We start from the raw sequence: 25,895 nt of genomic DNA, 5'->3' as shown, positions 1-25,895 counted from the left end.
TTTTCTTTTGTTTTCTTCAGCGGTGCACCATAGGGCTCCCTCTCCTCGAATACACAAACGGATGCCTCAGGCGCGCTAGCGCCGTCGCCACCAATTTCTAAAACCGCCTAAAGCTCTGCGAGGGCTGCATCTTCGGTTCCTCGTGTCTTCATGAATAATTCCCTCTCCTCGGCGTCACCGTGTGCTTGCAATCGCTTTGAAACAAAGTCAAAGTGAGAAGTCACACCAAGACGAGACCGTGCGATAAAAAAAGAACGCTGGAACGCAAAAAACATTGTTAGTCTCGGAACGGGCAAGACGTTCTCCGTCGCAGACTTGGGTGCCTCGCGGGCTAAGTCGTCGAAAATGACTTTCGCCCGTGCTCTATTCTCGCTCCTGGCGGCTCGAAGCCGCACGAAAAAAAGAAGTGGCGAAATGTGCGAACAAAATTTACGAAAGCAAGGAATCCTATTCCGGAGATGGTCTTTCTGGCTATGTGTCACAGTGTTGCATTCCAGCCTCATTTGTCATTTGTTTGCGTTATGTTAGAAACCCTGACAGCCCAGTATCTGAATGCGAAATTGAAGATTCATATGCGAATCGGCTTGGTGCCGCTTCACTGCTAGATACAGTTCTTACTGCTTTTGTTCCCGTTTCGTGCTTTTTTTCTCCTTGCATCAAAGTCGCCTTCCAGCTATGCCAGCTAAGGGTCAAACGCTGTCGATCCTGACTTAGTTCAGTAGCTGATGCTCTTGGACGCATTCTAAAAGAGCGTACTGCGTTCTAATCTATCTGCAATCAACAACAGTATAGTTGTTTCCATACTGCATCTCATGGTGCCGGCCACACCCAATATTGTGATCAGCCACCAGAGAAGCAACAGAATCTTCTGATACGAAAGCGGTCAGTGAACCGGGCTCGGCGGCAGTTGTGCTTTGTTGTGTGCAGACTTGTCCTGGCAGCTCCGCAATCGGGTTGTAAGGGAGCCAGAATAACTCCGCCTGCGTATACCATAGTGTAAAATTCGCGAAAGCGGAGAGGGTGACTTCGGAAGTATGCTGCTGAAGACGAAATATCAGCGGCTGCACAGGATCAGCGTATGCGGCGATGAGTAATGACAGAGGACGCAAAGCAGGCCGAGCGGAGTTCATACTTTAATGCTACCGCATTCTCAGCGCGTAATGTAATTGAGTGTCCGTAAAATTTCTTGCTGCGTAAAATTAGCGTGCTGCTTCAGGGGACGATGTCTGTCTTGGTCAGCTTCAGACATGAATTCTGTTTAGTATCGCTAAAGCTTCGCGTTGGTCGCTCTAAGCGACCCACAATTTTAATTACAAATGCTGAATAAGAAAAACTCGGTTTGAACTCAACCGACAGGGTTCTCTGTTTCGCTTTACTTAATTTGGATACTGCTGCGAAGCGACGACGCGTCCCTCGTTTTCTTACCGCAGTGCTGTCTCTAACACTTCGGAAACTTTTCATTGGGGGCATCTCCGTGGGGCGGAAAGGGGAAGTTCGGAACTAAGAAAATAGTAGATGAACGCAGCGTTGTCTGCCGTGACTTCTCGTGCCCCTAAAAGCTTAGTCTTCACAAAAACCGAAACAAACCTTTTGAATACTACGCTTCTTCGAAGATGCTTACGTGTACGTATTTTGATGCCGCACAGGAATCTGCTTAAGATAAAAAAAGAAATTAATGTACTGCGCTCTCTGCGTGGTTAACCATGATAAATGACGTGGAACTCACCATCTCTTGAAGGAACTCAAGCTCGAATATTTTTCTGGTTGCATGACTATACTGCACTTCAGCAAAAAAATTTAACCTGATTGTGCATTTAGTTGTATTTTATTTTCTATAAAGTGATTTCTTTTGTAGTGCTGAGGGACTAGAAAGCAGCCATTATTTCTTGCCAGCATGCAGCACCATCCATCATTTCGCGCGACGTGTAGCCAGAAGCCGCATTTCGAACAACATTCTAAACAAAGAAAGGCTCTTTCATAAAATTAACGATTTCTTTCTGAGAATAATAATTATCCAGCGTAATGTCTTTCTGATGCGTTTCAGTGACATGGTAAAATGGCCGCTCGTTTCATGCAGATGATCGAAATGAAACAGTTCGGTGCGTAAAACAAACGACTGCCATTCCTGCATTTGATCCACAATTCTTGAAGAGTTGCGTACTAACGTTTAATTACGCGCTCATATCTTAGGAAAAAAATGAGCAAATGATTTTCGTTTTTGTCCTTCATGGCAGCCATGCGCAGCGGAGCATGATATCCGCATTTAAAATCCTGGTATTTCATACAGGATGCAAGGGAACTTGCAACAGTACTTTTCGCCAATCTTTCATTTCATCTCAGACAGCCATCCGTGGAAATTTTAGATCAAAATAGAAACACCTGAATCGAAGAGAAGTGTGCGTTATATCAGCGATGAATTCAGAAACTCAAGCGACTTTTTCGCATCTGTAGACGCAGTTAGAATGATGGCAAAGATACTGAGTTGTCGTCTTTGTCATTCACTTTATATCTTTCGCTTCAGTCGTAGCGACAATAGTGAAAAAATAAGCTTTACGTAGACACTGAAGAGAAATCGAGGTTTTGGTAAATTATTTTTGAACGTCTGATCGATCACCGATAAAAACTACCCACAAAGAGTTATGAGCAGCGTAGATCAGTAGCTACGGCGCATTTGCAATAGTGAAAACGAAAACTAAACACAATTATTTCCAATTCGATGCGTTTTGAGTGCATTAAGTCTAGGCAGAAATAGCGTTCCTGCATATGCAGATGTACAACTTCCCGCTGTTTACGTAATGAGCAATAATGGTGCATGCGCGTTTATGTACAAGCTAATAATCAAGCGCCACCTGGTTCACATGCTCTCTTCTGCACGTCATACACGTTTCCTTTAAACAAAAAACAGGCTCGGCAACTTCACTGACGACGCTACACAAACTTTCTAGAGCCGCTCGGTAATCAGTCGGTAATTTCCCTAATGTCTTCCCTTTTGTACATGGCATACCTTACTGTTGCCCAAGATAATTTTTGCTTCGGTTGCCATGGTGACTACACCGAAAGGCATACGGAATCATTAATTAGGCGCTTTTGTTTTCCTGCTAGGACCCTGACTTCCAGGCCCAACTCTGTGTTCACTTCGTTAATAGCAGCACCATCTGGAGGTCGTTAAGCAACCGAAAACGCAATGCAAATAAGCTCTGGAAGGTGCCCCTCCCCACCCCGACCTCTGGAAATCTGCCTAAAACGGAGCTGTACGTTGCTAAACATAATTTTCTCTGAAGCAAGGAGGTCGGACAGAAGACTGCTTTTGTTTCATTTTGTGTGACGATGGTATTGGCTGAAAGGAATAAAACTAGTGCTCTCCTCACAAAATGCGTCACAAATACATAAGCGAATGTTTTAGTGTATTTGTTATTTACGAGCGCCCACTTGCTCCGACCTGCATTCGCAGGTTGCGAGCTGTGTATGATCAACAGGATTTTTAACTGTTTTTGTGATTCTTGGCTCAAGGTGCATTCACCGCACAAAACGTAGCTCTAATTGGTATCTCGGTTTGAAACTTGGAGGAACAAAGGTTTATTAAGTCCGCATTTGAAAGCTTTTAATCATGGAGCTCATCCTTTGGTTTAATATGCATATTTCGCTCGTTCGAACGGGCTTAATAAGCGCCTGATTATTCATTGGTTCTCTCCTCGCGGAAAATATTTTGAATCCAATTACCTACACCCGTCAAAAAGCGCTGCCTTCATCAGTATAATACTAATAATACTACAGATTTTAGTGGAAACCAGTTACAAAAGGACCGCCACGGTGGCTGAGTGCTTATGGCGCTCGGCTGCTGGCCTGATAGACGCGGGTTCGATCCCGGCCGCGGCGGTCGATTTGGTGGAGGCGAAATTCTAGAGGCCCGAGTACGGTGCGATGTCAGTGCACGTTAAAAAACCCCAGGTGATCGAAATTTCCGGAGCCCTTCACTACGGCGTCTCTCATAGCCTGAGTCGCTTTGGGACGTTAAACCCCCATAAATCATAAACCATTTAGAAAATAATAATAAACACACAGGTGAATGGCATGGTTAGAAGAAAGACGCCTGTATCAACCAGGAATTGTGCTCGTCCTTTTACAATTTAGGACCCTTTGCCCAAAGTAGAAAAATATTGTTATGATTTGCCCAGGATGATTACTTTGATGCTTTCACACTAATGAAAGCTTTTACTCCAAGCCGCGGATTCGCACAGGCGACACAGTTTTTCTAGAGGGTGAAGGTGGGCGGAAATGGTTCGAGAGGGGTAGTGTCTGGGTGGGCAACCCCTCATCCAGGAAGGTGTCGGAAGGTGACGCTTCTGGAGGACAGCTGGCTTTGCCATTGCGTCTTTGAATTCGATTTCACATTCGTTTTTACGGTGACAACCGTTATACGGAGCCCGCCGTAGTCTTTAGTGTAATCGTGTTCCGTAGAATTTGGAAGGTGCCTGGAGGTGTACTGATCGGAGGGAGCTACGGTGGCTCCTGCGGGCTCTTTACGAGGCGCGCGCCTTCGAGCAACTTGTCGGGCCTGGAGTGTGCACGAAATTCCCTCATTCCGCAGTGATTCCCTAGGTGCAGTGGGTGTGCTCCCATTTTAGCCATCGCCATTCTGTAGAAGCGCTAACCACTGGTAGCTGTTGAGTCCAATGCGTAGGGGTGGCGGTTGGTAGGTGGCTACTGGGTGGTGGTTCTCGAGAGTGCAGGGTGTAGCTGGAGGACGAAGTGTCCTCGCTTGGACTGGAGTCTTCACTTCAACACGCAGCAGATTTCCAAAGAGGAAGGGGAGGAGGACGGCGGGTGCAGTAGCACTGCTTTCGCAGTAGAGGACCGCAGCTAAACCAAGTCTTAACTTGGACCTCACCGCGCCACATTATGATACGCACCCATAGATGTCGTACACAAAACGAAACTTAATGATGCAGTTGTCATGCAACTGCCGCGGTGGCTCAGTGGTTAGGGCCCTCGGCTACTGATCCGGAGTTCTCCGGTTCGAACCCGACCGCGGCGGCTGCGTTTTTATGGAGGCAAAACGCTAAGGCCCCCGTGTGCTGTGCGATGTCAGTGCACGTTAAAGATCCCCAGGTGGTCGAAATTATTCCGGAGCCCTCCACTACGGCACCTCTTTCTTCCTTTCGTCTTTCACGTCCTCCTTATCCCTTCCCTTACGGCGCGGTTCAGGTGTCCAACGATATACGAGACAGATACTGCACCATTTCCTTCCCCAAAATCCAAATAATAATAATTGTCATGCCTACAAAAATTAGTAGAACGCTTGCAAAGAATGGAGTATTGTATTTTTTTTATTATCCTGCCCTGAGCGTATCTAGTTGAATGGCGCGAGTTAGGACTCTACGCCCAGTGTTAAGTGACCAGGTATAAGCAAGGGCCTTGTTTTTATATCTTTGCATGCGTAAAAGGTGAAAACACCTTCGAAGGTGAATATTGTTGTATATTTTACACTGCCACAGGTAGTACCTATAAATAAAATCGTCATGATGCATTGGCGGTGATTATAGCTTTCTTGAACTATATCGACTGTCGTGGCCCAGTTGCTGAGAAAGGGATGTTATTTGCTATTATTATAGTTAATTTTTAGATTCACCAAAAAACGAAGATATTTTAAGGATAATGCAACGCATATTGACCACCGCAAACTTATGAAATTTTATTCATCACTTTTTTTTATGTGCCGAATGAACCGCAGAAAAGGGGACTTTTCTGGCCGCTCTGCGGAGCTGTCTTGCCCCTTTGAGCATATTGGGCAAGAAAAGAGTGGGAGCACCACATGGACAAAAATTGTAAGAATCCGACGTGCACCATAATTATTTTTGGTATCACTTTCTAAATCACGCGCGGTTTTAAGAAATATTGAAGCAGATCTATCAATTTAAAGCAACCGAACGTAACCAAGAGATAGCAATAACGACTACCATGCAGATCGCGCATTGCATCAGCATCGAAAAGCAGAAAAAATTGGAAGAAAATAACGTTTTAGTTTCCACTGAATCTCTTAGTAATATAACTGCATCATTTATTCTTGTTTTCTTTATATTTTATTAGCGCTAGCAAAAGTTCACGATGTAATCGTATTCTTGTTCGGATGTAAAGTGGCATGCTGCGTCTAATTGATTTTTCACGACGATTGCTGCTGCGGCATTTAAAAATGTCGTCGCAACTGCATAGCAAAAACGTAGCTCACAAAAGTTTTTCTTTGCAAATAAAGTGCGACTATCAGTCCTGAAAGTACATGACAATCCAGAGTCACAACTGGTGGGTACAACCAACCGGGTTTCTTTATTCTCTTGGCAGCTCTTGGTTGGCCTCGAAATCTTTCAGCTTTTCGAAGTTATTTTCCCTTTTGGAATATTAAACTGAAAGATCTTAGAAACTGAAATTTTAAAGAGAAACCACTCGACATCTGTTATATGCCGTTCTTCTGTGGTCATCAGAGGGGTTCAATAAAAAGGACGATTTCGAAATGTAGCCTTAAGCACCGCTATGTAGCCACGTACGTGCGTGAAGAACTAAAAATTGAATGGTGGTTTAGCATTGCTAAGAAGAAAATACTGTGCGAAAGCCCAGTTTTTTACAGCTGGACACCACCACCACGGACCTGAGAGCACGACTGAGGGACTGTCCCAGGAAGCCAATTATGGACATCTTCAACTTATTCACCGTCAATGCCAATTTACCCAATGTACGCCGGCGGCCTATGCTCCAGTGCTGCATTTCTGCAGGAATATTGTCGACGCCAAAGCTTACTGTTCTAGTGCTGTGTTTCTGCCACAACGTTGTCCACTCTAAGGTGTACGCGCACATCTATCTGTCATTACCGCCATATAGCTCAAAGCGCGAATATTAGTTTGATAGTAGTATTAGTCGAAGAAGACAATGTGCAAGGCACAGCGCGAGAGTATGTTGCAATATAACAGGAAACGTGATTGGGTGCAGACATTAGAGGGTTTGATGGGCTCGTATAACGCAGCCTGGGGTTTTGTGGCCCAAGCATACTCAGCTTTTCCTTTACGGCAATATATTCATGCCGTAAAGAAAAAAAAACATTATAGTGCTCTCATGCAGGTTCCTACGAAGCTGAATTGTTCTCGGCGCCATGGGTTGGAACCCCAGTCGCGACAATATGTTTATTTAGCTATTTACGGCTTGCCCAAGGTCCACCTCAAGGTCAAGCTTCACACAAATCGGTTAGCCAGTTTGATCTGGTAAAGTTATGCTTTCGCACTTGATCAAGGAACTCTCTCTGGCTAGTCTGCTTCATATCCTCAAATCAAGCTTTTACATCCGATCAAGTATCCCTTTAAATTGTCTACACTAATGTGTATTGGGGAGCAGAACGAGCAAGAAAGCGTACACAGAGGAGTTCTAGACGGATAAGTACAAAACCAAGAGTAAAGGTACCGCGCATGCGCAGACTGGCTGCAAATGACTCCTAAAACGGTCATTGTTTAATGCATGTCCACAGGGAGCATGGACAAGAACGTCCATTTGTGCGCTGTTTTCCGGAGCAGCTCAGACGACAAAGCCTGCTCCGCAGCGAGAGTTTTCTTTTTCCCCAAGAGGCCATTGAAGCTCCACGGTCGATCGCTGTGCCTGCGGCCCGTTGCGTAAGGAGCCTTTCTCATGACACCCATACACAGGATCGATCCTGGTAATGCTCTCCCGACTCGACGCGGCGGTCGGGTTGCACCCAGACGCCATGAAAAAGAAAAAGCAGAGTGGCGCCAGCCGCGAACATCTCGTCTGAAATGCACGCTAGAGCAGAGACAGTTAATCACGCCCGCACTTTAATGACACGCGCAGCAATAAATATTTGAACGGCAGTTGAACTTTTTAAACGCTCAATTTTTGCCGCATTATGCGACGTCTTGTAACAGTGAAAATGCATTATTTCTTAGAGTTTTTCCTTAGGGGAGCAGTTCTCTGGTGATTGGTTTCTAGGTGCATTTTGACTACAGTTGCTTTGCGACCAAGATTGTTGGCTTGAAAAATACTGGTCGTGGTGATGTTAGATACCAGATGCACTTTCTCACGTCTCAATATTCGCATAACACTGTACTAATGCGTCACACGCTCATTTTCATTTTTTTCCGCTTTGCACGTATGTTAATACTGAATAGAAAGCTGGTGGTGTAAATACAAACCGCAATAATTCCTTCTTGTATGCCTTTGAAGTGATAATAATAGCTACGTTTTTGCACTGAAGGCAATAAACTGTGTAACATATAGGGGTTCGGCACTACTTGTAACGTCCAGTGCATGCTGGGTAGACAGCCATGAGTCAGGAAGGAAATTTTCAGTTTGGCTACGTGCGCAGCGCAGAATTCTGAGGACCATGATCAATAACACCTCTGCAAGAAAGAAAATGAACCTTTACTTGTAAGTCCTAAGAACTCCGAAGACTTCTTCTTGTTTTGGGCAGATAATATTCAAGACAATAAAAAAATCCTGATTTGTGGGTGTTTTGTGAAATTTGAGGTCAATTATTAACAGTCTATTAGCTTAGCTTTGGTGAGGCGAGAAAGTGAGAACTTCGTCCAAAGAAAATCGGCGCAACTACGACACCGTAAGAAAGACAACGGCACTTCAGCACACTACCAGGCCTATATTTATTTGAAAGAAAAGTGTCTTGTTTATGACTGCGAACTCAGGCATTTGACATAGTGCATCGTCGCTCCGAATACAGTTAGCAACATGAAAGCTTTCAAACCCATGAATGATAAGAATCTCTATCGTCGAAAAATTCTGTTTATCTCTCATGGGTTTGAAAGCTTGAGAGCTGATAACACTATTCGGAGCCATCATCTGACGTATTGTCACATGCCTGAGTACGCTCTTATAAATTGCTGCGCCAGAGCTTTTACAACGCATGGGTTTCCCGCTCGCTTCATGTTGATGGTAGACGCCGAGCTCATCTGCTCAGCGTAAGCTCGCCTCGTTGCTCAGCAGCCTGCCTCAACTCGCACCGACCTGTCTACGCTTTCCATGGCCAGCGTGGACCGCCGCTGATGAATCACCCCACTGGCGCGGCAGGTGAAGCAGCAGTCGTCAACAGTTTAAGGTATAAAAAGCTAGTCCGGATGTGGGAAGGACGTGAGAGAGCGAGAGGAAGCGTTCTGGTCTCGGTCGTTCGAGCAAGGTCATCTGGAGAAGCCGTTACACTGTCGGCCCCAGTGCCGAACCTTTGTATTGCTGTGTAAATAGTGTACATCAAGCCCTTATCGTTTGCTTCAACGTCACCTTGCTACAGCTGTCGTTCTTTTCTGTGGACGCCGCGCCGACTGCTACGCAGCTCGGCCGCTCTACCTTGACAGCTACTAGTTGCGACGGTGGTGACAATATGAGGATGCTCAAGTCCCAACTAAATATGCCTCTTTACTGGAAAATAAACATTTGGTAGTGTGCGAACGTGTCGTTCTCTTTTCTGCTGTCTTATCTGCGCAACTGTTCTACTGCATCATGCACGAACCTGGCAAAGAATCTCTCATTTTGGATAACGTTGATGTTCAATACATTTTAATTGTGTGCTTCTTATTCGTAAGAGCTGTAACGAGCTGAAATTTGTATGAAGGAATATGCACGTTAATGAAGAATCACTTCTACTACCTTGCTTATGAAACTGTTTCCGAAATAGAACAAAAAAGAGATACACAAAAAGAGAGGCAGAAATCCTTTATTTCAAAGAGAAATTTCAGCTGGCGTTTAAAAATCGCGGACATGTTACTCAGCGTGAGAAAATACTTCAGGAAAGAAAGACTGAAAGAGAGGAGAAAAAAACAATCCAGACACAGACTGATGCCTCCATAAAGATCGGGGAGATATTTAAATTAAATACGCGGACGCAAAGCACACAGTAGCTCTACTTGCTTCAGCTAGAAATTTCTTCCGCACTGGTATTTCTTTGCTACAGGCGTTATACTGAATCTTTCTTTCACCGATATCAGTATTCAAATTTGCCTAATTACCGTACCAATAACCAAAACGAATATTTATCGATAACCGCAAATTTGGTAATAGATCCCACCAGGGATGTTTGCTTGTCTTTCTTCTATGTTGTGATATACAATCTCTCAGATAAAAAAAATAATTTTAAACCATTATTTTCTGTATATCAACACGAAAAATAAGAAAACAAGACAAAAAGAACAGAAATATTTCTGTGTGACTTTCCCCGCTTTAATGGCTTCTGGCCTCCAGCATATGTGGATCGTAACAAGCCCCTCTTTCCCTGGTCATGTCTGCTAAATAGTTTAACGAGGGCCTCTGTTAGGGCAGGCTACACGGCATGGGTAGGATTAGAGGCTTTTTGCGCAAATGCCCCCCCCCCCCCCCCATCCTTTCGATCACTTTCCGAGTTCCGCAACACAAATACCCCAAAAAGTAATTGGAGAGCCGCTGTCTTAGCTCAGCTGGCATAGCTTCGCACTCGACGTGCGGAGATCGTGGTTTTGGATCCCACCAGTTGCTAATGGTTGTTTTTTTCCTGCTAGCTTCTTATCATTTATCTTGCATGTAGAAATGGTTCATGATTCATAACAGCGCAGCAAACAATGACAGAAGGGAGACTTAGACAAAACAAAGGTATGTTTTGTCTGAATCTCCCCTTTGTCCTTGTTAGGTGCGTTGTTGTAAAACACGAATAGCATGTAGCAACTCGGCCAACTTTCTTCTCTTATCAGTGTTAGAAATGGTTAATCGGCTAATTTTTTATTCATCATTAGCACAAAAAACAGCATTATTCCTCTGGGCTTTGCTCGGTTTCAGTGGCTGCTGGTCTTTTTATATCTGTTGCTCGACGGAAGATGATTTGAAATGCAGCGCGCGTTTTAGAGGACTGTTGACGCGCTAAACTTATCGCTCAAAAACACTTAGGTAAGCATCTTACTAACATCCCCCGACTAATTAGGTCGTGATCCTTAAGTGCTGCCAAGCTGTGTTAGCTCTCTGCTATTTTCCCGAGTACGTAGTGAAATAGACGAACAAATAACGAAAGCGCAATTGTGTAATCGCAAGTTCCCATGCGCTTCGTAAAGGTTAGCATAAAAGCAAGAAACAGGTATGTGGAAGAGAAACTGCCGCAACAAATTCGGTGCGGCAGGCTGGAGAAGGACGCGTGGCAGCGGCCAAAAGAGCTCCACGCTTGGAGACCCTGTATGTTTTGTAATTAGGCACAGTGGCCACTGAGACGACGTGACAGCACGTGCGACACAAAGCAACATGGATGAATAAGATAGAAAATTGCTCTTCCGTGGCGCCACGAAGATCTTGCATCCCGATTTATGGACGATCCCTCAGTGTGGTATGTGCCATCTTTCGTAAAAGTAACAATAACAACAACAACAACAACAACACCATCATCAGTAGAACTTTATTGTAGTGCCGTCTGCTCACTCTGGTACACGGTCTAACTTTAATTACACATGTACGAAACGTAGCCTTGATTATTTTCTTCCTAAATTGTGATAAACAGAAAAGAAACGAAAACTGCTCAAGCCGCTAAACTGTAGCTAGGCGGTTGTCTGGTTAATCATATTTCACGTTGCCGTAATGTATTAGAACGAATGCGGGAGTGCGCAAGAGCAGAAGAGAAATGCAAAATAGAAATTTCGTTTCGATGGAGGCGAAACGCTAAGGCGCCCGTGTGCTGTGCGATGTCATTGAGCGTTAAAGATCTCCAGGTGGTCGAAATTATTCCGGAGCCCTCCACTGCGGCACCTCTTTCTTCCTTTCTTTTTTCACACTCTTCTTTATCCCTTCACTTACGGCGTGGTTCAGGTGTCCGCCGATATGTGAGACAGATGCTGCGCCATTTCCTTTCTCCAAAAACCAATTTTCGCTTTCATTTTTTCTTTCAATCAGCGCCGAGTTCCGAGTGCAAGGGAGAGAGAGAGAGAGAAAGACTTAATTGGCGCCAAAAATTAGTCGATTCAACGGGACCCGGGTGTCTTAATGTTGAAGTTCCGAGTCTTCCAGGGGTGGTGCCCTTATTCCAGGGCCCCACTGAGTCTTGCTACCTCATACGCATGCTGGACCAGTCCTTTTTGGACCGCCAGCACGCTGCTGGTGAGCAGGTTCTCCCACTGTTCCGCATTGGGCTCTTTTAGTTTATGGAATGAATAATTGTTTTTACACTCCCATGTAATATGGTATAAAGTGGGGGTGGCTCCACACCACTTACATGTGTCCGCGTACTGGCTCGGAAACATTTTGTGAAGTATGTGTAAGATATGAAAGCTTCCTGTTTGCAGTCTACGCCAACCGACTGCCTCATATTGCGTTAATAGCTGGTGTGGTGGAGGATACGCTATCCTCTGTCCTCTGTAGTGATTTAGGATTTCCGCGTACGATGGTTCCACCGTTGTGGTGGGCTCAGGGTAACTTGATGTATCTGCTCGGTTGGTAAGCTCGCGAGCTAGATCGTCGGCCCTCTGATTCCCAGTCCCCCCGGTGTGCCCCGGAACCCAGAAAATTTTGTGCTGAATTTCTTTGTTCGGGGGTCCCGCCTGGAGGATGATGCGTAGCGCTCCCTTGCTGATCCTACCATTAGTGTAGTGCCTGCATGCTTCTTTGGAGTCAGTGATTATTGTGAGCGATTTATTTCTGCGGTATCCTTCAGCTACTGCTAGCGCAACAGCAGCTTCTTCCCCCTCGGTTACTCTGCAGCCGCTCTGTGATATACTGGTTACTAGGTCCCCTTGATGGTTCACCATCACCGATACTACTCTGTGTTCCTTCGTGTTTCTGTTCCATCGATGCAAAGCCGCATCTGTGTATACTACATCTGATTTTTAAGCTAAGTACTTTTCTACATACTCTGCTCTCGCAGCCCTTCTCCCTGCGTGTAGATTAGGGTCCATGTTGTGAGGGATTGGGCACACCCTGAGTGTTTGGCGAATGGTATCAGGTATGCACGCAACCCTATCTTCCACTTCTTCACTTAAGTAGCCCAGCCTTCGGAGGAGCGCTCGGACGGTGGTTGACTGCTGGAACCTGTACATTTGGGCCTCTATTTGAGCTGCTTTAGCTCGTAAAACGAATTGTGAACTCCCAACTTGGAGAGCTTCTCGTTTGACGTATTTCTTGGTAGATTTAGGGCCGTCTTGAAAGCCTTCCTGATTAAAGTGTCTGCTTGTTCTTTTTCGTGCTGTGTCATCTTGTGGTAGGGGAATGAGTATGTTATGCGGCTGACCACCAGGCTCTTGACTAACTTGATCGTGTCACTCTCCTCATCATTCTGCTGACCTGTTGCATTGATTGTTGGAAAAGGCTTAGGGTGTGGCTGCACTTCTTGCTGCTTTGGATCCACATTTCCAACACTCTGATCATGTTGCGTTCTGGGAGGACCTCCCCTTCAATTTTTATATTGTATATTTCTTGCCCACTCGCAGAATTACCGACTTCTCGTTGGAGCATGCCAGGCCTCTCTCTCTGACGTAGTTCTCCACGCATGTGGCTGCCTGCTGCAGGAGATCTTGTTTTTGCCCTGGGGAGCCCTGGCTGATCCAGATCGTTATATCATCAGCGTACATAGCGTGCTGTATCCCCTCTATCTGACTCAGCTGTCTGCCTAGCCCAATCATGGCTATGTTGAAGGGGACCGGCGAGATCACTGAGCCTTGCGGGGTGCCTTTGTTTGTTGTTTCGAAGACCTTGCTGCGTAGGTCCCCCAGTCCAACCGTAGCAGTGCGGTTTGACAGGAAGGCCCTTACGTAGTCGTGTACTCTTCTTCCGCAGTTGGTGGTGGTTAGCCCTTCCATAATGGCGTCATGGCTGACGTTATCGAACGCGCCCTTGATATCCAGTGCCATTATGATGTTCTCCCCTGTTTTTGGGGCGGCTTCTGCGACTTCCTCCTCGATCTGTAACAGGATGTCCTGCGTCGATAGATTTTTTCTGAAGCCGAACATACTGTGCGGGTACAGATCTTCATCTTCCAGGTATAGTTATATTCTCCTTGTGATGACTCTCTCAAAAAACTTCTCCAACTTCTTGCCTGGCTTGGGAATCATCACAACTTCTGCATGCTTCCAATCCCGTGGCAGTGTGCCTTCTTTCCACAGTGTATTGAGGTAGTCTGTGAGTTGCATCACCGCTTCATCGCTGCGGTTGTGAATTAGCGAGTTTCTGAATTTATCGGCTCCTGCTGCTCTGTTTCTGGCAACCGCCCTGATGGCCGCATAAACCTCTTCATTGGTTATCGGCCTGTCGAGGTGCGGGTTCTCCTCCCCTTGATATTCTCCTTGGTATCCTTGCGGCTTGTTTGTGCCATAGCACTTCTTCTTGACCGCCTCCAGGATCTCTTCATCTGACTCTTTGCTGTTGTGTACCAGCCTCTGGATTGCTTTCCCACTTTCTGCTTTGGTCTTTGTTGGATCCATGAGGGCTTTGAGTATCCTCCACGTTCTGGCCGTGCTAAGGGTGCCGTTCAGAGAGCTACAAAACTGCTCCCACCCCTGTCTGGCCAGGTGTGCCGCATACTCCCCTGCCTTCTTGGTGACCTCTGCGATCTTGAGTCGTAGCTTCCTGTTAAGCTTCTGTCTTTTCCATCTCCTTGTGAGCCCTCGCCTTGCTTCCCAAAGCCTAAGCAGCCTCGGATCCACTTCCGGTGTGACTTCCGTTCTGTCTATCTCTTGCGTGTTTTGTTCCTGCAACTCTTTCAGCTGCTTGCTCCATTCCTCTATTGAGGTGACTGCGCCTTGCATCTGCCCACAATCGCCCCTGAAAGCATCCCAGTCTGTTATGTGGGCGGTTCCAATCTTTCTTTTAGTATTTATCTGCTTCAAGGGTGACCTTGGTTACTTAGTGGTCACTTCCCAGGTTCTCCAGCAAGTTCTTCCACTCGACCTGCCACGCTCCTCTGACAAAAGTCAGGTCTGGGCACGTGTCTGGGCTAACGGTGTTCCCTCGTCGCGTTGGTTGGTTCTCATCGGTTAGTAGGGTGCAGTTTGCATTTTCCGCTGCTATACAGATTAGTTGTCCTTTTTCTCTCCTTTCTGGTAGCCCCTGCTGGGGTTTCTCGCGTTGAAGTCTCCCGCGATAAGCAGATAAGCAAGGGATAAGCAAGGGAGATAAGCAAGGCAGAAAATTCGAGCCTTCGCCTCGGCCGAGGCATACGTCCACAGAGGAAAGATATACGCAGACAGTTGTGGAGCGGAGTTTTTTTTTATAAAATTAGATTGTGAAGTTCTAACAGTGCTCGGGCAAAAACAAGGCGATAGCCTTGTTTCTTTATTTATTTCAGTCCGTTGTTTGTTGAAAGTTTATGAAACGACGAAAGGTGTGCTTCCCTTTTGTAGTGAAATGACTGCTGCTTTCAACGTCGGCTATAGGAATAGTAACCATATAAGAAAAGTATTTGCAGCTGTGAACAAACAGTGCATACTTAAGCTGGAAATTTACGCTACGAAACCTGAAAAACAATTTGTTAAGACGTTACGTTTCCACTTTCTTGAATTCAGGCCCTGGAAGGCGCACGAGAATATGAGTATACCGGTAATTTTGCAATTGTCCTATCTATACCATGATCTATTGTTTAAAGAAATGAATCGACTTCGGCATTTCGCGTTAAGAAGAGTATGTAATAGCTGGTTCGGATTGCAGTCTATTCAGCCACAAAGATGGTATTTATCGTTTTTTGGAATGAATTATTACCTCGTGATGCAAAACGCTACTGTGATGGTAGTGCGCAAAATGGCAGAAGGCGGATGACATCATTTTTATCTTAACAGTTTAAACATATTCGGGCCGCAAATAAAACCGTTACTACTTTCCGAATTTGGAGAGAAAGAAGTGAGTATTCATTGCACTATGTATTTTTTCAAACCTTTTTCAAAGTTCAGGCATTATCACTTATGTAGTTCTGTCTTTTGACTTCGAAAAAACGGCAGAAGTCAGTGAGCGAAGTTTCAGCTAATGCTATTTGCGCCTGCAGCCATTAGCAAATACAATGCAGTATTACGGAAAAAACTAAATTTCCTCCTCTTTTCTGCACACAGTCACAAGCAAATTTTTGCGAACTAATTTTGTGTGTGCAAATTGCTTAGTAGATTATTAAATCTCATTCAGTGCGGGCTGGATGCAAGAAATATTTTTTTTCTCGTAGCAGCCGCGCTCTACTATCTTTGGATGACGGCTGTTCTCATCCACTTCAATAAAATCTAAGCAGGTTTGACTCACTGCTGACTGCTAAAGAAAGGATGTGCGACCAGCCGCTAGCAATTATTTTGATTTCCCAAACATTCGCAGGGCTCAGTAAGATCATCTATTATGGTCACACGAGCAGTGGAGATCTTAAATGAAACCCTGCGTACAATCAGGTCGCCTTCATAACGAATGGAAGACAGAGGTGGCACAAAAAACTCGAACAGACGGCTATCATCAGCGAGAAAGAAATTTCGAGCAGTGGAATTAAGGTTGCAAACAGATGCGGCTGTTGTTTAAGATGAAGTGAACTGCTTATTTTATGACATTCATTTTTTTTTGCGCCCACTTAGTAGTTGTGCGCAATATTTTCAGGTTGCGAAATGAATTCCAAAACGTAAAGTTTCAAGATTGAAGAGAACACCACAGCTGCGACCAGGTGTTTTGGATATTTACCTGGCATGAGGGAGCCCCTGATTTCGATCCTCAGTGCTGCCGGGTATCCAGCAGTTTTCCAGCGGCTAAACGCTTTCCCCCGTCCTGGTGTTCGGCCTATCTGACATGAAATGCTTTGGAAAATGGCCTTTTTGATGACCCTGGCCCACCGCTCCCCTCTTCGACGGATCATTGACCCTCGAGATCATAATTCCTGCTCGTGTGGTAAAGCCCTAATACCGTCTGTTTTTTTTTCCGCTCATTGACTCAATAACAAACTCCAGCAACTCTATTTGACAGCTGCAAATCGCATCTTTTGAACTAAGTTGAATTTTTGGAGTCTGTAAAGCTCTGGAAACGAGCCAATCAATACCAGAAAATGATCCGAGACACATGGGACTGTGGGTGTCGAACAATGAGCTTTTCCCGTTTAGGCTTTTTCTTTTGGAATCGAGGCTCGTGGAAAAGTGAAGCCCTTTACAGCGTATAGAATTAGATACAAACAATTATAAAGCTTGTAGAAGTGTAGAAAATTGCTCGTTTAGTTAGGCCGTTTTACGTGATTTACAAAAGCCGGAGGTGAAAGTGATGAACAAAGCGCTAACGATGCTTAGTCAATTAAGTAAGAGCAGTTTACGGTAAACTATTATATTCAACTTGGCAAGCATGCTTAGACACGTCGAAGCGGAAATGTTCTCCCTGTGCTAGCTTCAAATCCAAATTGTTAGAAGCTGCAAAAGGCATTTGTTCTACACATTCATGTTCCCCAAACATAAAGCAGCAATGAACGGCACTGAAATATCAATTTCGGCTCTGTTTAGAGCCTCAATTGGTACCCTTGACAACAAGATATCAAGCAAGATTGCTGCAGCAACTTCAGCCAGGGCTGGATGAGATGCTGTTACGCAAGCCGACTCAAATTACAAGGCACCGCTGAGAGTAGGATGGAAGTCTAATAAACTTGTCAGACCCCGTAGCTCATTTAGTAACGGTGTGAAACTGGAGTTCAGCAGATATGGTGGTTGCCCAACACGTGATTAATGTTCTCTACTAATAGCGCGCCCGTTGCGTTGGGTGGAATGTGACAGATGCAGGAGCCCAGGTCACCAAGCAATGAAAAACGTGATGAAAAAGTGTGCATGGGAGATATGAGGTTAATGAGTGGAGCGTGAACCGCACAGTTATGACAACAAATTTGTAATTGTTATTTTGGTCAGGCTTGGTAAAAAACAACAGACTTGCGCAAACTTGTAAACAAAATTCGAGAATAACGGAACGAGAAATTCTCAAAATATGAGGAATAAAACTAAGTCAAGAATTATCGCGTTATAAATGCATTCCAAAAAAAATAAAGATCTGAACCAGGCACCCAGTAATATGCACTAAGTCGCATAATGACTGCGTTTGTTTTTTTGGAAAGCGGAACACAGGCTCACTAAAAATTACGTTGTTTGTCTTCAAGACAGACCTTCATTAACTGTTTCTTGTTTCTTTTACCGCTTATCTGGGTAATTTCAAGAATTTATGGCTGGTAAGAGGTTTGCCACACGCAATAAAGAAAAAAATGTCCTTGAAAACAGGCGACGCTCCAGAGTAAAATCTAGACAGAAGACGTAAGGACCACATTTCTGAACGAAATCATTATTAATCATAAGCTAATGCGAAAGCTGCAGTTGTCCTCTGTATTTTTAAATTGTTCTATGTGCTGCGAATGCTTTCATCCACTAGTTTTGTGAGTCCATCTCTTTTCAGGTTTATTAGTGGCACGAAATGATATATTTCTATATATCTCACCACGCTTACCCACTAATGCGTGAAATGAAGAACAAGGCGTGGAGTGAAGGAGGAGTCCCCTAGAAATTCTGCTCGCGCAGCTTAAAGAAGAATATTCATCAAGATATTGCAGCGCTTTTGGCGTTCGTAGAGATTCGTCTTTGGGTGATCATTGAGTATCTACATAACTTTATTTGGGTAAAGGGCTGGTGACTGCTTCTGTTGTTTAAAGTTTGAGCCCGTCTGCGTCAAAGAAAGTGTAATAAAAATTCAATGCTTTCTGCGAGTAAAGACGACGCTTATTATAGGTAGTAAACCGTTGCATTAACTGAGGCTTGTCTGTGCTGGGTAAGAGTACAAGAGGAACTTCAGTTTTCCTACACACTTAACAAGAACACAACGTCTTTACTGCTCTTGGACATGACCTAGAAGGGTATGTTTTTCTAATTTAAATATACGCTCGCTGCGATTTCCAAAGAAATGCATACTTCTGAAATTTCTCTTCATGTAGAGGCTATACCACGCCACAGCCAGAAGTAATGGTTAAAGCCTTTCATTCCGGAAAAAAAGGATGTCTCTAGACTTGTTGTCATTGCAATTTTGAATTATTTTTTTCAGAGTTAGATGAGAGAAAAAGATACTTTACCAACAAGTGGCCGCGAAGCTAATATTTCTAATAACATACACGTTTATGAAGTTTGTCGTATTTTTGTTTCCTGCAGGTTTATGCTTCGGATAAAGGTTAAGTAGGCCATTAAAAGCAAGGTACAGGGCTCCAGTAATTCCTTACGATCCTGGCTCTGCACTGTTAAGCTCCCTATGGTGGTTGCGAACGGTCGCAACCCCGGCTGATTACAGTAGCCTTTATTGTCTCAAAAGTAGCCTAATCGAGAACTCTGTATCCTCGTTGTTTTTTGGCGTCAGTATAAAATTTAGGCTTAAAATATACGCAAACTGTTTTGCGTCGCGTGGCGGTGCGGTATCGATTGATGTTCAAATGTAAGTACTTTCATCTCCCCATATCTCTCGGTGACTTTGGTAGCACCCTCGAGTAGGTAGCAAAAATTGTGTTCGCAAGTCGTAATATAACTCAAGAAAGTGTCACACGAATTTAGCAACTTACTTCAATAAGTTCTAGACTTCCCAATAGTATGTTGGCGACTTCGGATCCGATACAAAAGCAATCAAAATTTCACAATTTATTTCTTAGCGCTCAGCAAAAGAAAAAAAATCTTTTGTGTAGAATATGTACCTGGTGCTCTGTACGCCGAGTTGCAGAAGCAACGAACTCGATGCGCTGATCGGAAAGTGCGCGCGGAAAGGGACGCCAGTTCACCGCGCTGCAGTTCTGCTGCGAATCAGAAGCAGTGATGCGCGCACACAGTTTCACACGCTTCTCTGGGCACCAGCGTTCAATCGACGGGAATCTGCGCAGTTCGGGAAACAACGAGAATTCGATCCAGTGGCGCACAAATTGAATTCCAAGCCGCATATCTAGTGTCAAGAGGGCCGTGAAGGGATCTCTGGTAGCACAGCCTCCTGGACCATCACCCCACTTGAGTTGATGGCATTAGAGAGAAAGAGAACGGGGCTTTCATGGGAGAGGGGGGGGGGGGGGGGTGAAAAGCGTGTTACAAAACTAGTGGAGGGAGATCCAGCAGTACCCGCCGCGGTGGCTCAGTGGTTAGGGCGCTCGACTACTGATCCGGAGTTCTCGGGTTCGAACCCAACCGCGGCGGCTGCGTTTTTATATAGAAGAAACGCTAATGCACCCGTGTGCTGTGCGATGTCAGTGCACGCTAAAGATCCCCAGGTGGTCGAAATTATTCCGGAGCCCTCCACTACGAGACCTCTTTCTTCCTTTCTTCTTTCACTCCCTTCTTAATCCCTTCCCTTGCGGCGCGGTTCAGGTGTCCAATGATATAAGAGACAGATACTGCGCCATTTCCATCCCCCCCCCCCCCCCACGCACAAAAAAAGAACCAATTGTTATCAATCGAGGAGTACGATATCCTGGAAGAAAGAAGAATTGAAGAGAGCAAGAGTTTAAATTGATTATCAGACGAGTTAAATTAGGTCCATCCACCTTTCCTCTGACCTTTTCTCTCTTGCCCTCGACTCGCCCGATCTTTGTGCGCGCGCTTCGTTACATAATATATAATCACGCACACGAGGGGAGTTGCGCCTCACTGTGGCCTTTTGCAGCATGAAAGGAAGCTTAATTTGGACTTCGACCTTACTGAGACATGGGAACCTACAGACGATACGTTTTTATTTATTTATTTTTACTATTGCAGTGCCGTGGATGCAGGGTGTTTGCTACACTAGAGCACTATGGGAATGATGTTCAGGTGCGAAAGTATCGGCAGCTTTCTCCTTAACGTGAAACACCATGCGCAAGAAGCAGCAGACATTCTACCATTTCTCGTATCCGCAAAAGTAATGCTCTGCTGACGATATGCATGGGTGAAGATAACTATTGCACTCACATATATATTTAACCAGCAGATTATTAGGTAAATATGCATTTTTCAGATGTCTTACGAGCTTCCAAAATTTTTAAACTTTACTTCATTGACGCATCTTTCTACCGCGTGGCTATGCGTATGTATAATATTACAACAAACTTGAAGCACACCAAGCCTTACTCACAAGGCAACGCATCCGACATTGCAGCTTGCACTTCGCACCACTCCAAGGTAAATAGGTAATGTGCATACGTTTATAGACTATTAATGAGGAAAGGTCACTGCAAAAATGGTTTAAGTCGAGAAGAATGCTGTGCGGAATTAAATAGGAGCTATTCTTCACTTTCAAAATGGACATTGTGTACATTTATTATTTCCACAATAAGAACTGCGAGTGCCTTATTTATTTTTCTGAATTTCATAATTTGTTGCAGACCATTTTGCACATACTAGGCTAACCAGTAGCTCACATCGCAAAATTGTCCAGTCAAAATGAATCCGCCACAGTCTCCCGCACTTCTCGCTCAATCCGATACCATGTGTCAAAGGAAGTCTTCAGCGTGGCAACGTGCTAGTTGTATCAGCCTGCAATAGGGTTTTACACTGTGGCTCAGCTGATGGTTTTCCATGTGATGGCCTGTTATGATAAAATTGAGGAAAATTAACACGAGGACTTCCATGCACTTCAAACATTTTAAGTGCTGTGTAGTTGAATGTACATATCAGAGTGCATTACGAAAGAGTAAAGCACAGCTATTACGCTCGACACCTCGTTGACATGATCGCTATTAAGCTGGCATGATGTGTGTAACGAAGTAGAAAAATCTGAGGAGAAATTGTTCCGCATTTTTTTATGAGTGTGACCTTTTGCATGTAGAAGAAACCTCTGTGCTTTCCTGAAATACATGTGCACAAAGTGAATTTGCACAATCTCCATTGATGTTCATTTCTTAAACCTGTGACTAATGTGAGGACACACACACACACAAAAAAGAATATAGCTCCACGTCCGGTGACCAGGCAGTGGCGAACATGTTTTCAGTGTGCCGGGGCTAGCATGGCAGAATTTTTACTTTTAATAAATAGTATGCATAAATAGATAATGAAATTCCAACGCCACAGAGCGTAAAAAGGGTCAAGTTATGCATTAATTTGTAATGATCATGATGTTGCCAAGGGCTGTGTAAGACTGTGTAAACCTATATTTTATAGTTTTTAGTGTAGTTCTTCCCACACGAAGAACTGATAGTCTTATTGTCGTGATTCTAAAAAGTGGAGTAGCAAGAAGAACAAGCCAAAATTTCTGCATGTACCGAATACAATAGCGCGTTAATGGGCAAGCCCTACGAAAGCTCAACGCTGGCAGTGTTTGAGGCCAGAAGTTGGTATTTTCAGTTTTTTAACATAAGTGCTTGTTGCCAAGGTTGCAAAAAAAATGATAGTGCGATTTGCCGGAACAAAATTACCATTACAGGAAAAACATTTCGTAAAAATGGTGTCAATACAAAAAAAAAAATACTATCTAATCCGCAAAATAAGCACTCACAGTGATGAACCCCGGGGATTGTTTGCGACTTTGCGGTTGCAAGCCATCGCGTTGGTAAACGCAGTCCGCAATTTTTTTCCTGGCATGCGATACAAACACGCCCGAGGAGTTTACAACTCGTTCGCAAGTGTATATCCTTGCAACAGATAAGGATTCGTGTTGATACAGTTATTTTAACAAAGGTAATTGTACAAAGCTTTGATTAATCAAACTATCTTTTGCGCTCCTGGCTACGTTTGCTGATCAAACAAGGAACCGCGCACAAACACTGCCGTCGCTCCGTTGTTCGAACCCATACGGCTAGACCGTGGGCGTTGAAGACTGTAACCCTAGTTTATACACTTCTTTTGGTAAGCAGAAAAAGAGAAGGAACATGATTATTTTATACCCGGGCAAGCATTCACGCAGAAACACCTTAATTGCTTCGCTGACATCACGGGAGGCAACGTGGTACTCATGCAGAAAGAAAATATGAAATTAGCGTATGAAATTGAAATGCTTGCGGCCTAGGAGATAAATTATGAAGCACTTCAGCTGAAAGACCCTTTTGAAGTGTTCGTTAAAACAAGACTTGCATCCTTTTAGCTTTGTCGCGTTTCTTTCTGGGCCTAAATTTTGTTATCTTCAGATCAAAGTATTGTAGAAAAGAAGATGACGTTGAAAGGCATTCAAAACCAGCACTTCTTTTTTTTTACTTCGAGCTGTGGATGAAAACGAAACTATTATAATACTCTCGAACAAGGTGGTCCTCTGTTACTCACTAGAGGGCATATTAAACAGTTGCCCAATAGAAACAAAAGTTTTTACATATTGTTGAACCGAGCAGTACAAACAAATTACAAACCAGCTTCTCTTCATCATACTATGGTCCTCTTTCACATGATATCACTTATAGTTTTTAGAAATTACTTATTTAAAACAACCTCCTCGGAGACGACCGTTGCTCTACAATTTTAGACGCACCCCGGGACCTTTATTTAGAAGTACTAAAGCTATTCTTGGTAATCTGGAGTGACTTCTTCATATTGAGAGTTACATTTAGTGCGCAGCGTTTTCTCGAGACAAAACGAAAGCGAGCCATGTAAAAAAAAGCTGTAATGTAATTGTCGCCAATAAATTAACACAATTAGGGCAGTTCCCGCACCCAAGAGGGTGCCTTGATTACTTTTTTTGTGCATTCCTAAGGAGGAATTATAATACGCCTGCTACGAGAAGTTTAACTCGTGCTCTTTTTGTTTCCTTCGCTCCATAGTGGTAAAGGCTGAAATTAGCATAAAGGCAATCATCGTAGTCAAACAAACACTACAAAAATGATAACGCTTTCAGGCACAGCTCATCGTGCTGAGGTAGCTCGAATAAATTTATCATAATAAGCAGCCTTAGGCTTTAGCAAGAATTATACACTTCAGCAAGATATATTGGGTTTGAAAGTTTAACTGCCGTGTTTGTACTTTTCGGCCTACTTCCAGAAATGTATCTTTTTTGTTCCTTTATAGCATCTCTCCAGTGCATCTCATTCTTATCTCTATACAAAGAACGTTTGATTAGGATCAAGCTTCCTGATAGTGCTTTTATTTTCTAAAAAAAATTAATGACACTTGTTTTTGCTTATAACTTATATTTATCGCTTCCTTATCTAGTTAAACTGGTGCCTTTGCAGGGCATTTCTTGGCGGCGCGCTGTGATGCTGAAGTTCAGTGGCATGCCATGGTATTGTTAACATTGTAAGCGAGACAAATATTTGCTACCCAAGATAGGCCAATAACGCCGCTCTTTCGTGCTCACTACATTGTTTCATGACTGCCGACGAAGAAAATTGAAATAGAAAAGAAGACTTCAAAACTTTTCGCGTTTCTCTGGGGCAGTGAGGTCGCAATATTAGCTCTTGCCCTGACTAGGCTTTTACTAAGGTCCGCAGGAGTCACATGACCACGGAAAGATAGGCTTTTCCGGCCACCAGGGTTCCCATTAGAGACAAGTCATAGTGGTCACATTTTCGTCGGCTATGAGCTGAATGTCTGATTTCTTGACTTTCTTTTGCAACGTCTGTGTCGACAATTCCATTAACACCGTAAAAATTATTTCAACACCCGTCTCCGATATACAGAAGAAGGTCAGCAACTTCAGCAGCAAACTTCAGCAGCAGCAAAAGTCAGCAAACTTTTTTAACGAGTGCTTCAGACCCCATAGATAGAATCTTTAGCGCTTGTGTCGTCTCAACCTATTCCCAACGCCAGCCCAGACCGGCTGCAGCACAGAGATGTTCGGAACAAGCATGTAATGTGTCGTAGGGTAATTTTCTGCGAAAGTGATTCTACGACTAAACCAGTGAAGCAAATTTCGGCTCGTCAGAATTATACGTTGCACCTAATTTTTGAGCTTTTTTTTCTTTCTTTTTGTGGCCGATGTGGCCCCCGCTAACAACGGTGCTGGCGAAAGAAATTGTCTGCAATTGCCGACGTCACAGGGGAAGTCCAATAACTGGCAAAAAAGTGAGCTATAAAAATAATTTCAATGCTACGCTGTCCAAGTCAGGGATCTTATTTCTGGGTTCCTGTGAACTTTGTTTATTTCCCGATAGATGATAACATGAAGAATATGTCGTGAGGCGATACTATCAAGATAAACTTTTCTGCTGAAAAAATTATGCAAGAAATAACACAAGATTCTTCGCAAAGCTTCTAATGAAGAAAAAAGATCCGACCTGTAAGATCTGCTCTGAAGTAACTAAACTTGCTTAGAAAACCACAACACTGAAATGACACTTTTATGGAAGACTGAAATTTAGCAAGCCACTCTTAGTAACAAATAAAGAGTTACATTCGCGCCGAGGTGTGATCGCTTTTTACTTTCGTAAGGGGAAATTGAAGAAGTGTGATGCTGCAAAAGGACACTTACTATGAGTCACAAAGATACATAAATACCAGTGTTCTCAGTTAGATTCCCCGCTGCTGAAAGCTACAGTCGACGGCTTAGCACAAAGCTGTAATCCTCCTTCTATTACAATAGCTGTAATAAATTCCGCAATGATGCTGTCGATTAATCACAATTTTTCGGCAACCGTATTTCGTACATATATAGTTACCTTGCTGTTTGTGACAGTTTCCTTGACTGAAAATTAAGGCACAAGTTCCTGGGAGAAGAAAAATGTTATCAGTTGCTATATATGAGGAAGTTAACAGGCCCGAGAAATGCTGCGAATGCGAGCGCGATCCACTCTCCTTAAACAGCGGAATTACTCTTAAACTTTCCGCTTCGAAAAACGGTCTGTGAAATGAGCGGAATTTGTTTCTCCCGCGAAAATATTAAACTCAGCGAACTGTGAAATGCAATGGAAAGGACCTCGAACGAAAGTCACCATTGCAGAAAACCGTGTGCACGGAAATAATATCACTGACCTCTGCTCTGATGACGCCACCCTGCATTAGTTCATGCAGAGATAGTCGAGCGCCATAAGAGGACCCTCTTTACGAGCACATTCTCGTAAAGGC

This window comes from Amblyomma americanum, chromosome 4 (genome assembly GCF_052857255.1).
Source record: "Amblyomma americanum isolate KBUSLIRL-KWMA chromosome 4, ASM5285725v1, whole genome shotgun sequence".
Taxonomy (NCBI): domain Eukaryota; kingdom Metazoa; phylum Arthropoda; class Arachnida; order Ixodida; family Ixodidae; genus Amblyomma; species Amblyomma americanum.
This window is presented reverse-complemented; position numbering follows the sequence as displayed.